This window comes from Oryctolagus cuniculus, unplaced genomic scaffold, assembly GCF_964237555.1.
Source record: "Oryctolagus cuniculus unplaced genomic scaffold, mOryCun1.1 SCAFFOLD_197, whole genome shotgun sequence".
NCBI lineage: Eukaryota > Metazoa > Chordata > Mammalia > Lagomorpha > Leporidae > Oryctolagus > Oryctolagus cuniculus.
Window position 1 is genome coordinate 20,879 of NW_027208243.1, and position 15,221 is coordinate 36,099.

Genomic DNA, 15,221 nt, shown 5'->3' on the forward strand with positions numbered 1-15,221 from the left:
CTGTCTTGTCCACCCATCTGATCAGCTGTTGGATATTCTTGTTTCTAGATGGGAATGTTTCATGTACAGTAATGTTGTGTACAGGGCCTGAGACGTATCACTAGGAAGTATTGTCATGTATACATCATAGAGTACAGTTACACAAACATAAATGGCATAGTATATTAAACACCTATGCTGTGTAGGATAGCCTGTTGATCTGAGGTTACAGTTCTATACAACATGGTACTATGTGTGGTGTGTTACTATGCTGCATACTGTAGATAATTGTGACAAAGTGGTACATATTTATACAGCTGAATATGGGAAAAAGTGTAAAATATATTATAAAAGATGATAAATGCTATACCTTTATAGGGCACTTATCAAGAATGGAGCTTGTAGGACTGGAAGTTGCTCAGTATGAGAGAGAAGTGAAAGTAAAGAACTAAGATTATTTAACTACCACAGACTTCGTAAACACTGTATATTAAGGATGCACTACATTAGTAAAATTTTTCTCCAACAAATTAATTTGAAAGCTTTTAAAAACTTTTAAACTCTTTCATAATAACATTTAGCTTAAAACACATTATGCACAAATACTTTCTTCATATCCTTATTCTATAAGATTTTTTTCCATTTAAAATTTTTAAAATTTGTAAACATTTTGTTAAGACAAATATACTAGACTGCACCAACACAGGGTCACTTCTTGACTGAAGGGAAGGTCTTCAGGTGCAATAACACATGGAGCTGTTGTCTCCTGTGGTAGGAATGCTGCCTTCTGCAGCCCCTGCAAAGGACCTGCTTGAGGTTCTTCCTGAGATGTTGGCCTTTTCATACATAAGTTCATAGGTGTTTGCTTGGGTCCTTTTTTCATCATAGATTTGCTAGCAAGCAGCAAATACACCACGAACACTGCTCTCTATTAATGAACACCTTTGGGTGTTGGGTTTTCAAACATTTTTTTTCTCAACCATTTGTGTGACAGCAATCATAGTAACACCAGACTGAGTGAGTCCTGTTCTCTCTCAGAAGGAAGCTGACCACTGACCGCCTGTCTCACTGGCACCACTCTTAGTCATAGAGTTTAAGTGTTATTACAGAAGGATCAGCAAGATGCCTGATAACTCCCAAAGAACAGTAAGAGACACGGGTTCCAACCTCCAGCTCCCCATTACTTTGTAAAAGTATAAAACCTTGTCTCTTCAGCTGTCTGCCCAGGTTAATCCTTGCTGTACCTGTGCCTGAACTGCTGGTCACCCTGGTCTGTAATCATATACATATATATATATATATATATGATATACACACACATGCATATATATACATACATACATATATAAATTTAAACATATATATTTGAAAGAGAAGGGGTGGGAAGATAGATAGGTCTTCCATCTGCTGGTTCACTCCCCAAATGACCCCAAAAGGCTGGGGTTGGGGCTGAGCCAGGCCAGAGCCAGGAGCCAGGAGCTTTCTCTGGGTCTTCCATGTGGGTGCAGCAGCCTATCCTCTGCTGCTTTTTGAAGTGGATTAGCAGGGACCTGGATTGGATGTGGAGCAGCCAGGACTTGAACTTCTACCCATATGGGATACTGGCATTGCAGGTGAAAGCTTAATATTCTATGCTACAATGTTGACCCCTAGAATCCCTTATGTACATTGCACTAATTGCACTAATCCTTTCTTAGTTTCTTCTGTGGCACTTTATTTACATTTTCTATCTAAGGATTCCTGTTCACTTCAAGTTGTAGTGGACCTGGTGCTACACCTGTGACTTATGCTCTGCTCCCAGCAACTACATTTAGCATTACAAGGTGATGGGAATTGTTCAGCTCTATTGTAATCTTAAAGGGCCACTGTTACTTAGGGAGTCTGTTGTTGACCACAGTGTTGGTTTGTGGTTCATGACTGTACATGTCTTGTTTTCTGATGCTACCACCTGAATGTAGTCCCACCTATTGTCTGCATTATTTTGATGACAGATTTTTCTGAAGAATATCTTGGACTCCCTTTTTAGTCCTAGCAACTTTATTTGATTCTACAACGTTGACCGGGTTGAACCTAGCACTAAAAGTTCTCCACCAGTCTGTAGACATTGCTAAACACATTTCCCATTTTTTCTCTCAATCTTTCCCAGTTTCAGCCAGTATTTTTCATCTCTTGGTGCTGCCACTGTCAGCATCCATACTAGAAACCCAATATGTATTTGTGGCTTCCTTCTGATCTTCCCCTACACACCCAGCACCTCTGGTTAGCTTTGATATCCTGTGGGTTTCACTCCTCTTAAATAGTTCTCACATCTGTCCTCCTCATCCCAAGTTGGCTTTCTGCTCAGATCCTTGGGCAGGTTCACTCACATAACTTCCAAAATGTAAATCTCACCACAAATCTCGACTTGTAATAGCCCTTCCTGCAGCATTGCAGGTTCCTCGTGATCTGAGCCAGTTCGCTTCTGTGGTGTAGTCTCTTCAGGATGTCACTTCACACTCTCATGGTACTGATTGATAGCAGTTACACTGTTTGGCTCCCTTCCGCTCTACTATGCCGTGATTCTGAGATGCCTTTGTTGAATGCTGACTCCACATCCCCTCCGCAACTTCACCTTTGGTCAGGCAAATTTCAACTCATTTGTTGAGTTTCAGTTTAGGCATCACTGCCTCCTTTTAGCCTTTTTAAATTTTTTGTGTCCTCTACATCAAGAATTGCCTTGGTTTCCACAGTACTCTGTGTATCTGTGCCTTACTCATTATAGGTCCAGTCTATTTTTACAGTTTGTGAAATTCAAAAGACAAGATTATTTTATTCATTGTTACATTCTGTGCACCTGGCACAATGGCTGATACATAATCGGAACCCAGTACCTGTCTGAATGAATGAATGCGTTGAATGATTCCTTTTTCTGTCACCATTTTTGCCTGTGATTCCTGAATTTGCAGAGCTTGCTGTGAAGAACTGGAAGGCATGATACATGGTTACTCACTGGCCAGTGTTGGGGTAGGTTGTGAGATACCTGCAGATTCTAGGGGGAAGTCCACTTCAAGTTCATTGTGGTTGTAAGACTGAGGTCTCTGCTTCCCTGCTGGTCGTTAGCTGGGGTCACTCTGTGTTTGAGAGGCCACTCCATCTTCAGATCAGTAAAGGCAAGGTCAGTTCCTTCTCATACTTCAGTATGCCTGTCCTCTGCCTTTGGCTGGAGAAATTTTGTTTGAAAGAGCTTGTGTGCCTGCTTCAGGGCCGCTGAGATAATTTCTCTGTCTTTGGGCCAGATGTGCCATAGGACATGACAACATGGGAGTGAGATGTTGTCAGAGTCATGGGTTCCAGAGTTGGGGTGGGATGTTTTTGATTTCTGCCTTCTACAGTGCTCATGGTGTAGTAATGTGTTAATAGATTAAGTAAAGTTTTTGCTTTGCCAGTAAAGTGTCTCTTCCCTGCCTTTTGATTGCAGGGTTTATATCGCCTGCTTTCATTTCTTTAAACTCATTGCTCTTTCATTTCTCTATGTGACAAGAATGAAACTGTGCGGTTTATCGTATACTGTAGAGATAAGCTTGGGAGAGAAGAATGGAAGTGGACTGTTGACCCTAAGCGAAATCTTCTATGTATTGTTCTAGGGAATCATCTTCCATGTTTCCCTTTTAACAGTGCAGTTTTAGGTTCAGGTGGTTTTTCTTGTCATTTGCCTGATCCACTTTTAGTGTAGCATTTAAAATAATTGTAGATTGTTTGTAAACAGATATTTAAATAAAAGTGGACTTTTTATTGAAAGATACATAGAACTAATATAAATTTATCATTTGACAAATTTTCATAAAGGAACATATACATGCAGTTAATACCCAAGTCAAAGCATAGTGTGTCTATCAGTGCTCTAAAAGTTGGTCTGTTGTATGGCCGTTGGAAAACAGTGTTTCACTTTGCTATTAATTTGAGCCTTCAGCCTATTTGCTACTGCTATATTTTTTTCTTTTGAGACTGTTTGGAGCCTGGAATTAGTATAGTTGGGAGGGAGCTTGTAGAAATCTGTCGGATGCTAAGTATGGGATTCGGTACAAATAATCAAAGATGATGTGGAGCCGGATGCCTTCACAGTACTAGGAAATAACTGTTAATTATAAAAATGGGTTTTGTACCCAAAGCAATAGAAGGCTCTTCCTTTTGCTGTTAAAATAGAACCAGAGAAGCTGGTCTTCAGGAAAGCCAACCTAATGGGGTCAGTTTCAAATGGATGTTGCTTTTTATATTTTTATGGCCAACATTTCTAGTTTTTCTCTTATAATTTCATTAAACTTGAGTTCAGAAAATGTACAAGATTACAGAACCTGTATTTGGGGTTCTTATGGCCAAACATTTGCAAGAGACTCTCTTTCTGGCTTTTCTCTTTAAATTGGGGTTAAGCTCTTCATGCTGAACTTTTTTTTCTCAGAGAATAAACTTTGGAAAAATTTTTTTCAAGCCTGTGTAGAGTGGTGGACTCTGCCAGTGAGATGTCCTTGGAACCGTATCCCTGACCCTGAAGGATTCCTGCACCATCTGGGTCAGTTGGTTTCTTAAAGTTCCTGACCCAAACAGTTCTTGGTGGTGCTTTTGATTGACAGGTGATTATAATGTAGCACTCTAATGTAGACATTGTAGATTTATAGACAAATACTATATGGTAAGTATTGAATTACAGAAGGACTCCTGATCCCAGCATTAATAGCTATTTTTTTTCTTTTTCTTTTCCTTTTTTTTTTAGACAGGCAGAGTGGACAGTCAGAGACAGGGAGAAAGGTCTTCCTTTGCCGTTGGTTCACCCTCCAATGGCCGGCACAGCCAGTGCACCGCGCTGATCCGAAGCCAGGAGCCAGGTGCTTCCTCCTGGTCTCCCATGGGGTGCAGGGCCCAAGGACCCGGGCTATCCTCCACTGCACTCCTGGGCCACAGCAGAGAGCTGGCCTGGAAGAGGGGCCACCGGGACAGAATCTGGTGCCCTGACCGGGACTAGAACCCGGTGTGCAGGCGTCTGCGGCGCCTGATTAGCCTATTGAGCTGCAGCGCCAGCCATCTTAATTTCATATAGCAATTCTAACCTACTAACATTCTGACTTTATATATAACATGTTAACCTGCTCTGTTTCTTTAATCTCCTAGGTTATTGCTTGTAATTATAAATGATATAAGAAATCTTACTATATATTCTCATGAGTTTTCAAAGAATGCCAACTTAAAAAGGAAAATGTAATACTTTTAAAAGTGAGAATTTAGGCATTGCACTTAAAATCCTTTTTATTATAACAAGCATTTGAAGAGTTCTTAAATAATTCTGGTCACATGACCGGTGCCTCAGCTCACTTTCACTTGGCTAATCCTCTGCCTGCGGCATCAGCACCCCAGGTTCTAGTCCCGGTTGGGGCGCCAAATTCTGTCCCGGTGGCTCCTCTTCCAGTCCAGCTCTCTGCTGTGGCCCGGGAAGGCAGTGGAGGATGGCCCAAGTGCTTGGGCCCTGCACCCGCATGGGAGACCAGGAGAAGCACCTGGCTCCTGGTTGTGGATCAGTGCGGTGAGCTGGCTGCAGCATGCTGGCCATAGCGGCCATTTGGGGGTGAACCAACGGAAGGAAGACCTTTCTTTCTGTCTGTCTGTCTGTCTGGCTCTCTCTCTAACACTGCCTGTCAAAAAATAAAAAAAAAATTCTGGTCCCAGGAACCAAAATGATTTTAATTCAAACAATAGAGTGTGAACGTAACTGTTGGCATTGTAGATCTGTCATAAAAAATTAAAGGGCATAACAACAAAATAAACCAGCTTCTTGGGTGGAATTATTGATATTGCTAAGCAATACAGTTTTATAGATTTGTCTATAAAAGAGTACCAGAACAATTGCTAAGTAATGTCTTAACAGTTGTTTAAAACGGACACAGACCTCTTTGAGTTTCCCTGATGCGTTGTTCATCTCATGTTTGATGGGCAGGAAAACTGCACAGGTTATTGTTGTAATAGAATTGGCAGAATTTTAGATGTCGGGTAGGCTGCACAAATCAAATGGACTCTTTGAGAGACCTAGGAAAGTCCATCTTACTTGGTTGTAACCAGTATATAACATGTTGGGGAAAAAGAGCCAACCAGATGAAAGAGCACAATTAGACATTCATCTTTTAAAGATACTGTAAGGTATTTTAAAAAATAACTTTAAGATGATTAGTTTTTGCCTCCTATGGCTTTTTGTGTAAGCAGTACTTGCTCATTGTGAATTGTATGGAAACTACAGAAAGTACAAGTCAAGCGCAATCCTTTTAGATAACCACTTTTAACAGTTTTTGAACACATTGCTAGTATTGCTGTTCATTTAAATTCATATGTAAAGGTATGTATATCTGTAGGTTTAAATTTTATGCTGTTTTGTGTTCTTTTTTTTTTTTTTTATTTTTTGACAGGCAGAGTGGACAGTGAGAGAGAGACAGACAGAGAGAAAGGTCTTCCTTTGCCGTTGGTTCACCCTCCAATGGCCGCCACGGCCGGCACACCGCGCTGATCCGATGGCAGGAGCCAGGTGCTTCTCCTGGTCTCCCATGGGGTGCAGGGCCCAAGCACTTGGGCCATCCTCCACTGCCTTCCCGGGCCACAGCAGAGAGCTGGCCTGGAAGAGGGGCAACCGGGACAGAATCCGGCGCCCCGACCGGGACTAGAACCTGGTGTTGTGCCGGCGCCGCAAGGCGGAGGATTAGCCTAGTGAGCCGCGGCGCTGGCCCTGTTTTGTATTCTTAACAGTATATTTTCAAATCTGTAAATAGTTATGCTCTACTATTTTCAATGAATTACATACTCTTACTATGAGTTACCTTTTATTTGACTCTACTGTTAAATAGAAACTGAAGTTGTTTTAGTTCTCCATTATAAATCAGGATGTGATCCACAAGCTTAGGTATACATCTTATCCTGTTTGTCTCAAAATCACCTTAGGAAATACTCTATGACCAGCAGTACTACAATAAGTATGTCCATGTTGTTCCGTATCACCAAGCTGCCTGTCAGAAAGGTAGTGTTAATTTATACTTCCACGAAGTCCTCACATACCTGCATCTTCTCCACAGCGATGCTTTAACAATGTTTCTATTACTACAAATTAGAAAAATGCAAACTGAGCTTTTTGTTCTTCACTTTACATTTCCTGTTTTTAAAAGAATAGTTTTAGATTTTTGTTTGGGGGGAAAGTGGTTGAGCACTTGCATCCACTGGGAGAATGGCTGAGGTAGGGCTGAAGTCAGGAACCAAGAACTCAGTCCAGGTCTGCCGTAATGTGTCAGGAATACAGCTGCTTGAGCCCATGACTTTCGGCCTTCAAGAGCACGCATTAGCAGGAAACTGGAGTCAGGAGCTGGAGCGAGGTATTGAAACTGGACACTCTGATATGGGACACGAGCATCTTAGCTCTTTCATTTGTTTTTGTAGCTTTTACTGCATTATGGAAAATGTAAGCATGTGTGCCAGTAGAGGCGTACCCATCACCCACCCAGCTTCAGTAATTGCAACTAAGATCTAACCTGGTGTCATCTCCATCCCACCTGTTTTCCCTTCCTTTGATTTTGTGAAGCAAATTCCAGACATAGCATTATGTAATTTGTGCTATCTCATTTTTATTTACATGTCTTCATTTACTACTGAGACTGAGTATCTTTTTATATACCTATTGGGTACAAACTGTATATATATTTTAATTTAATAGTGAGTTAATTGATTTTCTTGCTCTGAGTTTAAACCAATTGCATTAGTGTGACTGAGTGCTTAGTGCTTTAATAATGTTAAGCTATTAGATGGAAAGATAATGTTCAGTTCCAGGAAAGCAGCCGGACTTTGTGTTGGTCAGATATCATCTGCAGCCTTTGGTCCTTGGTGTGACATTTCTAGAGGGTCACAGACAGACTAGCGTAGTTAGAGAGTGACCAGTATGGTGCAAACAGGGGACAGCACCATTTAGAGAATGATAAGAGGAGCTTACGGGGGTGGGGTGAGGTGGGGGGGTGTTGCTCTTTAGAGAAGACAAAATTGAGGGCAGGGGATGATAGTGGAAACAACTGTGAAGATGTGAGGTGTGGAAGAGCTTCGGGACGAACTGCCACTTGAGTAGAAATCAATTTCCTCTCCTTTGGCTCCTCGGGATACTTGGCTTTTACTGATTCTGTGTATGTAGGACTGATGAAAGCAAGATGCTTTTGGGTTTCCAGGGAACCTCTAGTGGATCTTTGTCAGATTTTACTCTAAATACCTGTTTTGTGCAAGAATTTAACTTCCAGGCTTGAAGTGATTTTTCCATATGAGAAAATACCTTCCAGAAGTGAAAAATAGTTTTCCAACACAGAGCTGCCCCGTGTTGGCCCAGAACTCCATTTAAAAAATAAGTTGTCAGTAAAGTGTTTCATAATTCATTTGGAGGCAAAAATTGACCTGTACAGCAAGTGTCTTTATCCCATTTGCTGTGAATATTCATACATTTCTTTGCGGAGATAGTAAAGTGTTTGATAGTGTGCCTTTCCATACTGGAGAGAGCATTATGTAATGGTATAATTATCCTCATAAAACTCAAGTCTGGATTCTAAACACTTTGGGCCCAAGGGGTATTCGTACCTATAGTTGCTGTTTTTCTTGTGCTGAATGATATGCAGTGTGTTTTGGTAGTTGATCACCATGTACATGTAAAATAAAGATGATGATGTTTCCCATTTGTCCCTTTGGAGGATGTGGAAATGAGATTACCGTAGAGCATGTTTTCAGAACAGGGTTGCTGAAAAGGCGTTTTTCCTCTATACAGGTCTAACTTCTTGAAAATAATGCACAGTTTTGTAGTTCAAACTTTTTTTTTTTTTAAGATTTGCTTATTAATTTGAAAGTCAGAGTTACATAGAGAGAAAAAGCAGAGGGAGAGGGAAAGAGGTCTTCCATCTGTTCACTCCCCAACTGGCTGCAATGGCCGAAGCTACACCAGTCTGGAGCCAGGAGCTTCTTCCGGGTCTCCCACGCAGGTGCAGAGGCCCAAGGATTTGGGCCATCTTCTACTGCTTTTCTAGGCCATAGCAGAGAGCTGGATTGAAAGTAGAGCACCTGGGACTCGAACTGGCACCCATATGAGATGCTGGCACTGCAGGCGGCAGCTTTATCCGCTGTGCCACAGCACTGGCCCCAAAATTTTGTGTTCAAAAAAAATTTTTTTTATTTGAAAGTCAGAATTGGAGAAAGAATTATCAGTCTTTTGTCTGCTGGTTCTCTCCCTAAATGGCTGCAACAGCCAAGTCCTGACCAGGCCAAAGACAGGAGCCTGTAACTCCATCCTGGACTCCCAAGCAGGTGGCAGTGGCCAAAAGCATCTGTTTTTTGTTGCTTTCCTAGATGAAATAGCAGGGAAGTGGGTTGGAAGTGGACCAGCCAGGACTTCAACCAGAGTTCCTATGTGATGTCGGCATCCCAGGTGGTGGCTTAAACTGCTGTGCCATAATACCGGCCCATGTAATTGAAATTTTGTAACTATTAAACAAAGATGTCTTTCAGAGGCAAATGATAAATTATATTTTAAAATATTATTGCTTTATCCAATCTGATTAGTGCATTACAGTGTTATTCTGAATTATTTGGAATGAAGTAATGTGTCATAAAACAGAATCAGGCCTCTTTTAAGGTCTACTTTTATGAGCTCTTTGAGTTTGCTTTTAGGCATATATATTGAAGTTACTTGAAAATGATGATTTCATTTTAGATCATGCTAACAAGGGATTTAGGTTGCTTTATAAAGCAAGAGCCTAACTTCATATACAAATGAAGTCAATAGGGTTTTAAATATATTTATTTACAAAGATAATCTTATTTGGCTAAAAATTAGTAGTAGAAAAATGTATTATATAAACAAGTATCCTCCCAATTCTTCTGTCCGAAGATAACTAATACTACACTTGTATATGTTTTTCAAAGAATCATACAAAAAGAAAAACTATTCCCCCCCCCCCTTTTTTTTCTGTATGCAGGAAATCTTTCTGGGACTGAACATATAGATGTCCTTTATTTTTAATGACCAGGTAATGTTACTTTGACAAGCAGCTTTTCCACCCTGGAGACATGAGTTTTTTTTTTTTTTAAATTAGTATAAATGATTATGTAGTAAATGTCTTTATGGTTAGTTTGATACTTTTAAGAAAATCCACAAGGTGGATTCCTGGCATGCAAATGCTGGATGTACACATGTAAACATATCAAAGATGCCAAATTAACCCAAGCCTAAGATGTCATCAGCTTACCTATTTATTGTGCTCATGGCCCCTGAACATCCCTCCATTCCTGATAATCGGCGTTATTTAGGTAGGTGTGTTTTTAAACATATGCAGCATTACCTTTTCCCATTTAAATTAACTTACATCTTGTTAATAAAAACAAATTTATGTTTGAAAAAATAGTTTATACATGTATGAGACGTGCTACTTTTCATTTTGCATACAACGATTGGTACCCATATAGGCTCCCAGTTTGAAGGCCTTTGAATTACCTCCTTGAGGTGCTGTCATGGCTGTAGAAAGTAACACGTTTCTTTTCTTTCTCTTCATTTTTGACTCCTTGGGAGGAAGAAAACTGCTTTTTCATTTATATAAGCACTCTTTTAAAAGATTTTTCAGAAACTTTAAAAAAGTCTTTTCAAATTTTTAAAGATTCTTACATCATAAAATTCATTTATTCCATGTGTACAATTAAGCAATTTTTAGTATATTCAGAATGGCGCAACTGGCATTTCACTTTGTATCTCCCCTGAAAGAAACCTTAGGTATAGTCATTCCACATTGCCCTATCCTCACTCTAGATAATCACTAAGCTACTTTCTGACTCTGTAGTTGTGCCTGTTTTGGACATGTCTCATAAATGGAATCATACAACATGTATTTTTTTTTTACTTGTTATACTCTTTTTTTTTTTTTTAAAGATTTACTTATTTGAAAGACAGAATTACAGAGAGATCATCCATCTGCTGGTTCACTCCCCAAATGGCTACAATAGCAAGGGCTGGACCAGGTTGAAGCCAGGAGTTTCATCTGGGTTTCCCACATGAATGCAGGGGCCCAAGCACTTGGACCATCTTCGACTGCTTTCTCATATGCATTGGCAGGGAGCTGGATTGGAAGTGGAGCAGCCAGGACTTGAACTGGCTCCCACATGGAATGCCTGCACTGCAGTCATTGACTTAACCTGCTGTGCCATAGTACTAGCCCCTCAGTTTTTAAACAAGATTTATTTATTTATTTTAAAAAGGAAGAGACACACAGAGAAAGCAGTCTTCTAGCTGCTGGCTCACTCCCCAGATGGTTGCAGTCACCAGGGCTGTGCCAGGTGGAAGCTAGAAGCTTTTCCCAGGTCTCCCACATGGGTGGCAGGGGTCCAGCACTTGGACTGTATTGCACTGCTTTTCTCAGGCCTTCAACAGAGAGCTAGATTGGAGAGGAGCAGCTGGGACACGAACCGTTGCACACGGGGAATGCTGGGGTGGCCATTAAGTGGTGGTGGCTTTATCCATTAAGTGGCAACACCGACCATGTTTCTTTGACCTGTTTTTTTGTTGTATGTGTGCTCAAGAGTAATTTTTTAGTGTTTTTTTATTTATATAAGTTGAACAAATTGCATATATTTCATAAATACAAAATTTTGAACATAGTGATAGTTCCCACACTCCCTCCTCTTTCCTATCTTTTAACTTTTACAATGATATGCTTTTAGTTTATTTTATAATCATAAGCTTGCCCCTCCACTAAGTAAAGAATTCAACAAGTAGAAGAAAAAAACCACTGTTCCTCAAAGCAAGAGACAAAGGCAGTAACAATAATCAAATCTCAAAACGTTAATTTCTCTCATATACATTACAGTTTTTTGTACTCAGTTACTATAGATCAGGGGAAACATGGTATTTGTCTTTTTGGGACTAGCGTGTTTCACTAAGTATAATGGTTTCCTATCTAATCCATTTTGTTGCAAAAAACAGGATTTAATTCTGTTGTACATCTGAGTAGTATTCCATAGTGTATATATACCTCACATTTTCCTTTAATTTTTATTTGACAGGTAGAGTTATAGACAGAGAGAAAGGTCTTCCTTCTGTTGGTTCACTCCCCAAATGGCCGCCACAGCTGGCACTGTGCTGATCCAAAGCCAGGACCCAGGTGCTCCTTCCTGGTCTCATGTGGATGCAGGGGCCCAAGCACTTGGGCCATCCTCCACTGCCCTCCCAGGCCACAGCAGAGAGCTGCACTGGAAGAGAAGCAACCGGGACTAGAACCCGGCGCCTATATGGGATGCTGGCGCCGCAGGCAGAGGATTAACCAAGTGAGCTATGGCACCGGCCCCCCTAATATGCTGTTTTTAAGCCTCCAATCACATAGTCTGTACCTCCCTTATTTTAGGTCACAATTTAAGACTCATACTTCAACTAATATTAGAAAATAATATTTTGTAAGTCATAAATATAAATTTTTGACAGAATCAGGGGGAAGGAATCAGGGTGCAGTGTTTAAGATGCCACTTGGGAGAACTCTTCCTACAATATAAGTGTCCTTTTCTATCCACATCCTTGCTACATGTCTTTTTTTTTTTAAAGATTTATTTATTTGAGATGTAGAGTTACAGAGACAGACAGACAGACACACAGAAAGGGGTTTATTCTGTTGGTTTACTCCCCAAATGGCTACAAGTGAGCCACAGCGCTTGCCTGATATTTTCTATATCTAGTCATTGTTGATGGACATTTTGGTTGGTTCCATGTCTTAGCTATTGTGAATTGAGCTGCAGTGAACATAGGGGTGCACATAACTTTAATAAGCTGATTTCATTTCATTTGGGTAAACTCCCAGTAGTGGGGTAGCTGGGTCCATGCGTCCTGTTCTCAGATCTTTGAGGAATCTCCATACTGTCTTCCACAGTGGCTGTACTTGTTCACATTCCAACTAAAAGTGTATTAGGGTACCCTTTCCCTCATATCCTTGCCAGCTTTTATTGTTTGTTTGCTGTGTGAGAGCCATTCTGACAAGGGTGATTTGAAACCTCATTGTGATTTTTGTTTTGCATTTCCCTGATGGCTAGTGATCCTAAGTATTTTTTCTTAGGTCTGTTGGCCATTTCAGTTTTCTCTCTTGAAAAATGCCTGTTCGGGTCCTTTGCCCATTTCTTTTTTTCCCCCAATGAAACCTTTTATTTAAGCAATACAGATTTCATAAGTACAACTTAAGGAATATAGTGATTCTTACCACCATACCCACCCTCCCACCCAAACTGCCACCCCTGCTCCTCCCTCTCCTGTTCCCAGCCCCATTTTCCATTAATACTCATTTTCAATTAACTTTACACACAGAAGACCAACTCTATACTAAGTAAAGATTTCAATAATTTGCATGAACACACACACACATATACACACACACAAAAGTGAGAACAAGTTTGAGTTTACTCTCATAATACAACTCATTGAGGACAGAGGTCCTGTGTGGAAAGTTAGCGGACAGTGACTCTTGTTATTAATTTAAGAATTAACACTGTCATGTATGACATCAGTGACCACCCAAGGCTCTTGACATGAGCTGCCTAGGCTATGGAAGCCTTTTAAATCCCAAACTCCATCAGTATTTAGACAAGGCCATAAGCAAAGTAGAACTTCTCTCCTCCCTTCAAAGAAAGGTATATCCTTCTTTGATGGTTACTTCTTTACGCTAGGGTTTTTTGTTTGTTTGTTTGTTTTTAAGATTTTTTTATTTCTTTGAAAGTCAGAACTACAGAGAGAGAGAAAGAGATATTTTCCATCCTCTGGTTCACTACCCAAATGGCTGCAATGGCTAGGGTTGGGCCAGGCCGGAGTCAGGAGCTTTCTGCAGGTCTCCCACGGGGGTGCAGGGTCCCAAGGACTGGGGCCATCCTCCGCTGCTTTCCCGGGCACATTAGCAGGCATACAGATGAGAACTGGGGCAGCTGGGACTTGATTTGTTGTCCATGTTGGATGGTAGCACTGCACCACAGCGGCTGGCCCCCTGTAGCTATTTCTTAATTGGATTGATTGTTGCTGTTGAGTTTATTGAGCTCTTTATAGATTCTGTATATTAACCCTTTATCTGTAGCATGGTTTGCAAATACTTTCTCCTGTCCATTGCCTCTTTACTTTGAGTGCTTCTTTTTTTTTTTTTTTTTTTTTTTTTTTTGACAGGCAGAGCAGACAGTGAGAGAAAGAGAGACAGAGAGAAAGGTCTTCCTTTTGCCGTTGGTTCACCCTCCAATGGCCGCCGCGGCCGGCGCACTGCACTGATCCGATGGCAGGAGCCAGGAGCCAGGTGCTTTTCCTGGTCTCCCTGAGTGCTTCTTTTGTGGTACAGAAACTTCTCACCTTGATGTAATTCCAATTGTCTAGTTTTTGCTTTTAAGTCCTGTGCTCCTGGAGTATTTTCCAAGAAGTTTTTTTCTATGCCTTTCTATGTCTCAGAGTTTCTCTAATGTTCTCCTCTAGTAATGTGATGGTATGAGGTCATACCATCCATGTGCACATGGATCCTGGATCCATTTCGAGTTGATTTTTTTATTTTATATATATATATATATATATATATATATATATATTTGACAGGCAGAGTGGACAGTGAGAGAGAGACAGACAGAGAGAAAGGTCTTCCTTTGCCGTTGGTTCACCCTTCAATGGCCGCCGCAGCCGGCGCGCTGCGGCCGGCGCACCGCGCTGATCCGATGGCAGGAGCCCGGTGCTTCTCCTGGTCTCCCATGGGGTGCAGGGCCCAAGCACTTGGGCCATCCTCCACTGCACTCCCTGGCCACAGCAGAGAGCTGGCCTGGAAGAGGGGCAACCGGGACAGAATCTGGCACTCCGACTGGGACTAGAACCTGGTGTGCCGGCGCTGCAAGGCGGAGGATTAGCCTAGTGAGCCGTGGCGCCGGCCCCTCGAGTTGATTTTTTTAAAGATTTTATTTATTTGAGAGGTAGAGTTATAGACAGTGAGAGAAAGACAGAGAAAGGTCTTCCTTCCATCTGGTTCACTCCTCAGATGGCCACAACAGCTCGAGCTGCATCAATCTGAAGCCAGAAGCTTCTTCCAGGTCTCCCATGTTGGTGCAGGGGCCCAAGCACTTGTACCATCTTCCACTGCTTTCCTAGGCCATTAGCAGAGAGCTGGATTGAAAGAGGGGCAGCTGGGACTAGAACCTGTGGCCATATGGGATGCCAGCGCCACAGGTGGAAGATT

General features: G+C 41.3%; 1 long non-coding RNA gene across 1 annotated transcript in view; it reads left to right on the plus strand.

Annotated features, from left to right (window-relative positions):
- LOC138848072 (uncharacterized) overlaps window positions 1-15,221 on the plus strand; it is a 59,045-nt gene that overhangs the window by 20,865 nt on the left and 22,959 nt on the right. The window contains exon 1 of the long non-coding RNA XR_011385923.1: window positions 1-15,221. This exon is cut by the window's left edge and continues 20,865 nt beyond it; it is cut by the window's right edge and continues 21,469 nt beyond it. This is a non-coding gene — a long non-coding RNA (uncharacterized lncRNA).